Source organism: Myotis lucifugus, unplaced genomic scaffold (genome assembly GCF_000147115.1).
Source record: "Myotis lucifugus unplaced genomic scaffold, Myoluc2.0 scaffold_567, whole genome shotgun sequence".
Lineage (NCBI taxonomy): Eukaryota > Metazoa > Chordata > Mammalia > Chiroptera > Vespertilionidae > Myotis > Myotis lucifugus.
In genome coordinates, this window is record NW_005871615.1 from 113268 (window position 1) to 122080 (window position 8813).

Below are 8813 nucleotides of genomic sequence, written 5' to 3' on the forward strand. Positions count from 1 at the left end.
CCAACATCTCCGTGAGTCTCACACCCTTCGGGTCACTTTTCTTGGGAATCGTCTCGGGCAGGAGGACTTTCTGCCCCTGTCCCCACACCATGTCACTGGGTCCTGGCTGGTTGCCCGGCTCTCCGTTGACCTCCTGGCTGTTCTCAGGATATACCCCCATCTTACTTATGGGGGATTGGGACTTCACGGACAAGTCCAAGAGAGCTACAGACTCTTAATGGCAGGCATGACTTGTTTTCAGCTCCAGTCAGTGGGGTTCCATCAAGGCTGGTTCAGATAGCACCAGAAATAGTACCCAAGTGACCATAGTAATATTTTGTTGATCTAATTGTTGCAAGAGACAATTGTGTCATTAAATTTGTAGACATAGCTCCACGTAGGTCGGATTTTTCAACCTGCTCTATAATTCTAGGATCACCTGCAGTGTTTACTACAACTTTAGTTACATGGCAGATGTTCGTCACTACTTCTATGGGAGTTTCTTTTGACACCACAATCAGATCGATGGTTCTGAACACAATAAAGGCTTTAAGTAAATGTGATAGATGCCAGAACTGAGCAAGGGGAATTGAGTGTCCAGTTGAATGCATCTGGCAACTGGACCCCTTCATGAAGGAAATCAGTTCCCTGATGTTGCTTCATTTCCTGGCAACTGCAAATGGATTAAGCATTCCAAACAGTGAATCTATGTCTGGAGATGATTCTCCTTCAATATTATCTAATCTTATTCTTGTCATTATCTTTGTAACTTCTGGAGATTGAGAGACACTAACCCAACAAGCAACAATTTCGTAATCAAAGCGTTTCTAAGTGAAGCTGCGGCTGGTAGCAATTTGTCCAGTATTCCTACTTTTGAAGCTAGGTCGAAAATTTGGTTTCCATTTGACAAGGAGAACATAACATCACATACCTACATCGTCTCTAACGCTTAGATGAGTATGTGAGAAACTGCTTTTAATTATGATGATTCTGGGCTAACAAGACCTCTCAAAGATTACCAGAATACCAAAAGGAAATCATGATCAGGGGTCCTGGTAGAGGTGCAAGGTGACTCAATGAAAATTTTTCAAGGTGACGTGGTGACTGCCCTGAGTCCAGTAGAGTGTCAAGTTCTTGCGATTCTTGATAAAGTGACATGAATATTTCAATTCCAAATTTGAATCCTGCATCAACAGCAGGATCACCGTCCCAACTAATTGGTTCTGGCTTTGCTTGGGCTGGAAAATGTTCAAGTGGCATACCTTGTAGATTGGGGATGTAGATAGTGAAATGAATCTTTTTTAATCTCACTTGTGCATCCCAGACAGTTGATAGTAAGGTAATAAGTTTTGTTTGCAAGAGCACCAAAGTGGAGTTGAGAGGATAGCAAACTTAAGCCATGTGAGAAGGCCGCCTGGAAGTGAATAGTATAATCTTTTTGTGACTTAGCAAAGTCGGTCATGTTATTTGTTGTGAAGCCAATATGCGAAGAAATAACATTAAGGCTTCCTGCAAGGCCTGCTCTGTCATCAGAAGCAGTGGGAAGCCTGTGTGTTAGAGTTCCTGCCATAATAACTGGGAGTTCCTGTGGGTGAACTCCCTTTTCACTTAGTAGTGTAGACTATAGCGTTGCTAAGTGTTGGCCAAAGGCACCTTTCATCTTAATCCAATCGCAGGTAGATATGAGATCTTGTGCCATTTTTCCAACTTGGCCCTCTGGTAGCCCTGTTATTGCCTCTCTATTAATATTTGCAAATGTTCTTGACCCTATATATAGAGGCCTCTTGCCCCTAATCATCGAAAGCCTTGGGAACAATTCATCAGGCCTAAATATAATTGATTTGGTCACATCTGCTTCAGACAGTTTCTTGCATGATGAATTGCTCAGCAACAAATGGCATAGTGACCCTGTGAATCTCTGCACCCCATGTTGTAGTCCTTAATTTGTTTGCTCCTTCCACACTGCAAGGAGTTAAGTAATCCATTCTATTTATCCCCTTTGTGTTCAGAGCCAGAATGCTTCTGACAAGGTGGTCCCTAAACCTTTTACTCTCTTCTGTGATAGATTTCATTGACATGTTTTGGCTTATGCCAATGACAGTACTTGGTTTTTGAAATGAAACTTACCAGCATCTAGCGCCCATATGCTACGTTGCTTTTATGAAAAGGTAGCTCATCACAGACAAGAAGCCGTACCGCTGTACCGTCTGCATGGGTACTTGGGCTCCATAGGAAACAGGCTATTTGCAAATGTTTCACCTTCCGAAGTTATGTCCATTTGCATAAGTTTCAAAAACCTGGAAGATCCAGTCATATCAAAGCATGATTCTTCTATCCACATTTTGAGCACAATTTCAGGCCTGCGAGGTAGAACAATATTGGGGAAAGTTGGATCAGCACATAGTGCATGTGCACTCGGATACAAAGATCCTGTTAACTTGGTGACCTGATGAATTTTCTGGGGTGAAATACCAGTGGATATTGAGTTTTTTCTAAATTTTATTTATTTTTGAGAATTTTATTATGAGCAGGGTCATGGGATAAAAAGTATACAAAACGGAATTTAATAAAACATTTCATAATAAAACTGCAGACCTCACGTGGGCTTTTAAGCAGGATGGAGGGAGGGAGGTGTCACCAGCCAGCAGCTCAACTGGCCTTCATACAATGTCTTAAAGATCATGCTGATGGGCTCGCCTGGAATCAGGGGACTTGGAGTGGGAGCTGGCAGGGCTGCAGGGTCTTGGCCAGAGGGCCCACGTGCGGAGACTGGAGGTCTGCTGTATGTACGGTCTCTGAGATGGACAGGCAGGGCCTGAGTCAGCGATTCTTCCTGGCCTTCTGGCCGAGCTGGATGGAGGTCTGGGCCTCTCTCTGGCCTGGGCGCCTTGGTGCTGAGATTGGAGCCCTGGCACAAACTCTGTGCAGCAGGATGTGGCATGCTGGTGAGTTCCCATCGGGGAACCTGGCTGGTGCCTGAGGCATGAGGGTGTGGCTCAGGCCATGGGTGCTGGAGACAGAATGGGGCTTGTTGTGCATCTGCTGGACACTCTGGGTAGCATCCTGGACAAAGCGTACGCGTGCTGGCTGAGGGGTGTCAGTGACAAGAACTCCTTGGCCAATATTTATCCCAGAAGGTGAGCAGGCGCTAACCTCAGCTTTTCTGAAGGGAGTCGCTGGGGATGTCTCCTCGGTTTTCCTGCCAGGTGACCAGGGCTGAGACTGAGGCTTGCACACGCGTCCTCTTGGACGTGGGGATGGGCATCAGCCGGCTGGAACCCCTGCTAAGCTCATCCTCGGATAGGGGAGACTTTGGTGCCTCCCGGGCCCTCTGTGGCTCCATCCCTTTCTTGGCCTACAAAGTCCTGCAGGGCCCCTATTCTGGGTGACGATCCACCATTCACCACACCACCTAAGACCTTCACGTCTTTCTGTCTCGGCTGCGGACTTGTGAATGTCCTCCTACCGTTCCGTGCTCCTCTGTTGTGAGCTTTATTATCTGAGCTGGATGCTCTGAACCTTGGAACCTGCCTGAGAAAGGTCAGAATCGGGTATTGAGTTTTGAAGTTATGTCAACTGAAAGGTCAGCGGGTCTGCTAACCCTTGAAACATAACAGACGATAAGGTTGCAGGTGACAGAAGGCCCCCTAATGTTGGACCAACCACAGCAAGAGCTGCTACTGTTTGAGGGTCATGACTTATTTCTTAAGAGAACAAAATGAATACTTCTATAACGTAAACAATGATTCCAGCAATAACAGAGGCCCAAGGGGTATAATTAGCTTGAGATGCAGAGAGGCAACATGAGCTTAAACATGCTGGCCTTGAATATATATTTGGATATACTTCCCCAGTGCTGTCTGTGAGTCTTGAGAAGATCTTTAAGAAACTTGGGACAGGCACTCCTTTAAAATATAGCTTCTTACCGTACTAGTATAGTACATCGCTTGACCAACATTCATCCGGCTTGAGATCCTGCTTCTATGCCTTTGGCTCTCAGCTTTTCCAAGAGAGAATCTCTGGTTGCGGTCTCTTGAACTCTATGGAGGCGTAGATACAATGAGGGTCTGGTTATCTCCTTGCCCCATTATTTCACCCTTGAGGTGCAAATCCTTGAGTACAAGTAATTCCAGACTGGCTGTAGTAAAGGTCCACAATTTTTGGCGCATTCTTCTCCCATAGTTAGGGCACCTTGATACAGGTGTCATGATCTTCCTCTGGTAATCCATTGTCTCTGTGTGCTGGAGGATTAAATCAGTCTTGGATAATGAATGTAGATAGAAGTGGCATCCCTGATCAGCTTCTTGGGTCTGGATGTTTCTTTCAGGTTGGATGAAGTTCTTCACAAAGAGGACCTTGTAGTTCAGGATGGACTGCATTACACCAGACACCAGGATTTGTAGTCTAGATTCACGAGTTTTTTCTGGTAATATATGCTGATATTTTTTGTCAAGAATCTGAGATAATTGAGTTGATGAGGTAGTCATCGAATGCATTTGTAAGGACGGCATAATAAACTATATCAAGTTCTTACAGAATTGAACTTTCAGAAATCTAATAGTGCAGGACTGTTTGGAGAAATATCTTCCTTTAACCTTTAACTCTTTCTCCTTTGGCACCAGTACGGTAATGAGGTCATGAGCACACAATGTCCCTGTTGTGAACGGTTCTACTCTTTTCTTGATATCTTCTAATTCTCCACTTAAGAGAGCGAGGATCAATTGCTGTAACGCCTGGGACCTGTCTATATGAAGAGAGCGAGGATCAATTGCTGTAACGCCTGGGACCTGTCTATATGTTCAAAGGTCCACTTGTTGCGGTTCTCAAATATGGCATTGTATTGAAAGGTCCACTTGTGTGGTTCTCAATTATGGCTTTATCCGTGACAATATCACTTAAGACCTCAGAGAAATCGGCGTATTTCCAGTGTCCTTGCTGAGGCCATTTGCCTGCTAAGCGGCCTTGCTTAATAGATTCACTGCACCTGCTGGTTAAGGTTCCAGGAGGCCACATCGCATGTTGCCTTACATGTCCTCGGATGTATTCTGCTGGAAAGGCATGGAGAACTTCCTTTCCAACTTCTCCTAGTCGGGAAGAGTCCCTTATTTCCTGCCTCATTCTTGTGAATTGTTGTTTGCTTCCAGAAGAAATACCTATTTCTGGAAAGAAAAAACACTTTTATCCTCAAATGGCACTTGAGCTATTTTCAGTATCAGAGAGTTATGTCCATTAGCACAAGTTTCAAAAACCTGGAGGATCCAGTCATACCAAAGAATGATTCTTCTATCCAGGTTTTGAGCACAATTTCAGGCCTGCGAGGCAGAACAATATTGGGGCACGTTGCATCAGCACATAGTGCAAGTGCACTCGGATACAAAGTCCTGTTAACTTGGTGACCTGATGTATTTTCTGGGGTGCAGTTCCAGTGGCTATTGAGGTTTATTTCTATTTTTATTTTTTTTACTTTTGAGAATTTTATTATGAGCAGGGTCATGGGATAAAAAGTATACAAAACGGAATTTAATAAAACATTTCATAAAACTGCAGACCTCACGTGGGCTTCTCAGCCGGACGAAGGGAGGGCGGTGTCACCAGCCTGCAGCTCCACTGGCCTCCGTGCAATGTCTTAAAGATCATGCTGATGGGCTCGCCTGGAATCAGGGGACTTGGGGTGGGAGCTGGCAGGGCTGCAGGGTCTTGGCCAGAGGGTCCACGTGCGGAGGCTGGAGGTCTGCTGTATGTACGGTCTCTGAGATGGACAGGCAGGGCCTGAGTCAGCGATTCTTTCTGGCCTCTGGCCGAGCTGGATGGAGGTCTGGGCCTCTCTCTGGCCTGGGCGCCTTGGTGCTGAGATTGGAGCCCTGGCACAAACTCTGTGCAGCAGGATGTGGCATGCTGGTGAGTTCCCATCGGGGAACCTGGCTGGTGCCGGAGGCATGAGGGTGTGGCTCAGGCCATGGGTGCTGGAGACAGAATGGGGCTTGTTGTGCATCTGCTGGACACTCTGGGTAGCATCCTGGACCAAGCGTGCGCGGGCTGGCTGAGGGGTGTCAGTGACAGGAACTCCGTGCCCACTATTTATCCCAGAAGGTGAGCAGGCGCTCGCCTCAGCTTTTCTGAAGGGAGTCGCTGGGGATGTCTCCTCGGTTTTCCTGCCAGGTGACCAGGGCTGAGACTGAGGTCTTGCACACGCGTCCTCTTGGACGTGGGGATGGGTATCAGCCGGGTGGAACCCCTGCTAAGCTCATCCTCGGATAGGGGAGACTTTGGTGCCTCCTGGGCCCTCTGTGGCTCCATCCCTTTCTTGGCCTACAAGGTCCTGCAGGGCCCCTATTCTGGGTGATGATCCACCATTCACCACACGACCTAAGACCTTCACGTCTTTCTGTCTCGGCTGCGGACTTGTGAATCTCCTCCTACCGCTCTGTGCTCCTCTGTTGTGAGCTGGATTATCTGAGCTGGACGCTCTGAACCTGGAACCTGCCTGAGAAAGGTCAGAATCGGGTATTGAGTTTTGAAGTTATGTCAACTGAAAGGTCAGCTGGTCTGCTAACCCTTGAAACATAACAGATGATAAGGTTGCAGGTGACAGAAGGCCCCCTAATGTTGGACCAACCACGGCAAGAGCTGCTACTGTTTGAGGGTCATGACTTATTTCTTAAGAGAACAAAATGAATACTTCTATAACATAAACAATGATTCCTGCAATAACAGAGGCCCACGGGGTATAATCAGCTTGAGATGCAGAGAGGCAACATGAGCTTAAACATGCTGGCCTTGAATATATATTTGGATATACTTCCCCAGTGCTGTCTGTGAGTCTTGAGAAGATCTTTAAGAAACTTGGGACAGGCACTCCTTTAAAATATAGCTTCTTACCGTACTAGTATAGTACATCGCTTGACCAACATTCATCCGGCTTGAGGGTCCTGCTTCTATGCCTTTGGTTCTCAGCTTTTCCAAGAGAGAATCTCTGGTTGCGGTCTCTTGAACTCTATGGAGGCATAGATACAATGAGGGTCTGGTTATCTCCTTGCCCCATTATTTCACCCTTGAGGTGCAAATCCTCGAGTACAAGTAATTCCAGACTGGCTGTAGTAAAGGTCCACAATTTTTGCCGCATTCCTTCTCCCATAGTTAGGGCATCTTGATACAGCTTTCATTATATTCCTTTGGTAATGCATCGTCTCTGTGTGCTGGAGGATTAAATCAGTCTTGGACAATGAATGTAGTTAGAAGTGGCATCCATGATCAGCTTCTTGGGTCTGGATGTTTCTTTCAGGTTGGATGAAGTTCTTCACAAAGAGGACCTTGTAGTTCAGGATGGACTGCATTACACCAGGATTTGTAGTCTAGATTCACTACAAATGAGTTTTTTCTGGTAATATATGCTGATATTTTTTGTCAAGAATCTGAGATAATTGAGTTGATGAGGTAGTCATCGAATGCATTTGTAAGGACGGCATAATAAACTATATCAAGTTCTTGCAGAATTGAACTTTCAGAAATCTAATAGTGCAGGACTGTTTGGAGAATTATCTTCCTTTAACCGTTAACTCTTTCTGCTTTGGCACCAGTACAGTAATGAGGTTATGTGCACACAATGTCCCTCTTGGGAAAGTTTCTACTCTTTTCTTGATATCATCTAATTATCCACTTAAGAGAGCGAGGATCAATTGCTGTAACCCCTGGGACCTGTGTATATGACGAAGTATTTGGTGATATTGAAATACCTTTCTGCATTGTATTGAAAGGTCCACTTGTGTGGTTCTCAATTATGGCTTTATCTGTGACAATATCACTTAAGTCTGGCTGAAATTGGAGCCCCTTTCCTGCAACTTCAAGACAGACCTCAGAGAAATTGGCGTATTTCCAGTGTCCTTGCTGAGGCCATTTGCCTGCTAAGCCGCCTTGCTTAATAGATTCACTGCACCTGCTGGTTAAGGTTACAGGAGGCCACATCACATGTTGCTTTACATGTCCTCGGATGTATCCTGCTGGAAAGGCATGGAGAACTTCCTTTCCAACTTCCCCTAGTTGGGAAGAGTCCGTTATTTCCTGCCTCATTCTTGTGAATTGTTGTTTGCTTCTAGAAGAAATATCTATTTCTGGAAAGAGAAAACACTTTGATATTGAAAACAGCTCAAATGCCATTTAAGGATAAGAGGTTGACAAATCTGAGAGCATAGTTAGTAATTGCGAAGGTAGCACAGAAACTGCTGGGAAGGTAACATTGTGAAACAAAGCCGTTATTGCTTCGTTGTGAAATTGTAAGACTTTGTCTATAGCCTAAGGATAAAGGGATTTCATAGCATCAAAGTAAGTATCATGTGAAAGTTCTTTGCAGCCTCATCCATAGCAGCATGAAATACTTTAATCTTCTCAGCCATGCTAGCAAGCAATTTTTGTAGCATGTCCTCAACCAAGCCAGCAACAAGCAGATGCACACGAGATCAAAGTGTATCAGCAATCGCCAGAAATTGGTTGAAAGTCATCAAGCATGAGCAATTGTTAGCAACTGCAAGAATTAAAGATCATGAGAAATGACAAGTCATATTTCCATCTGTTTTTTAAAAAAATTATTTAAAGAAAATATAAAGAATAAAAATCTGGGCTCAAGATGCAGACTTCCCCCCACAGCAGATTCATGGCTCCACAGACTGTTTACCTGGTCATCAATGGCAGCAACAGTGGCTGCTGTTTCTGGAAAGTCAAGGGAGTCTTACAACAGGCAGTATCTCAGGACTGCTTCAGGCGCTTGCATGGGGGTCCCAGAAAGGGGCCCTGTGCTGAAGCCAGAGAGCAGTACATCTCAGCCACCAAGTAGGGATGGA

At 45.4% G+C, this 8813-nt stretch overlaps 1 pseudogene; it reads right to left on the reverse strand.

Moving 5' to 3' along the window:
- Nucleotides 1-8718: 8718 nt before the first annotated feature.
- LOC102420507 overlaps nt 8719-8813 on the reverse strand; it is a 2671-nt pseudogene continuing 2576 nt past the window's right edge.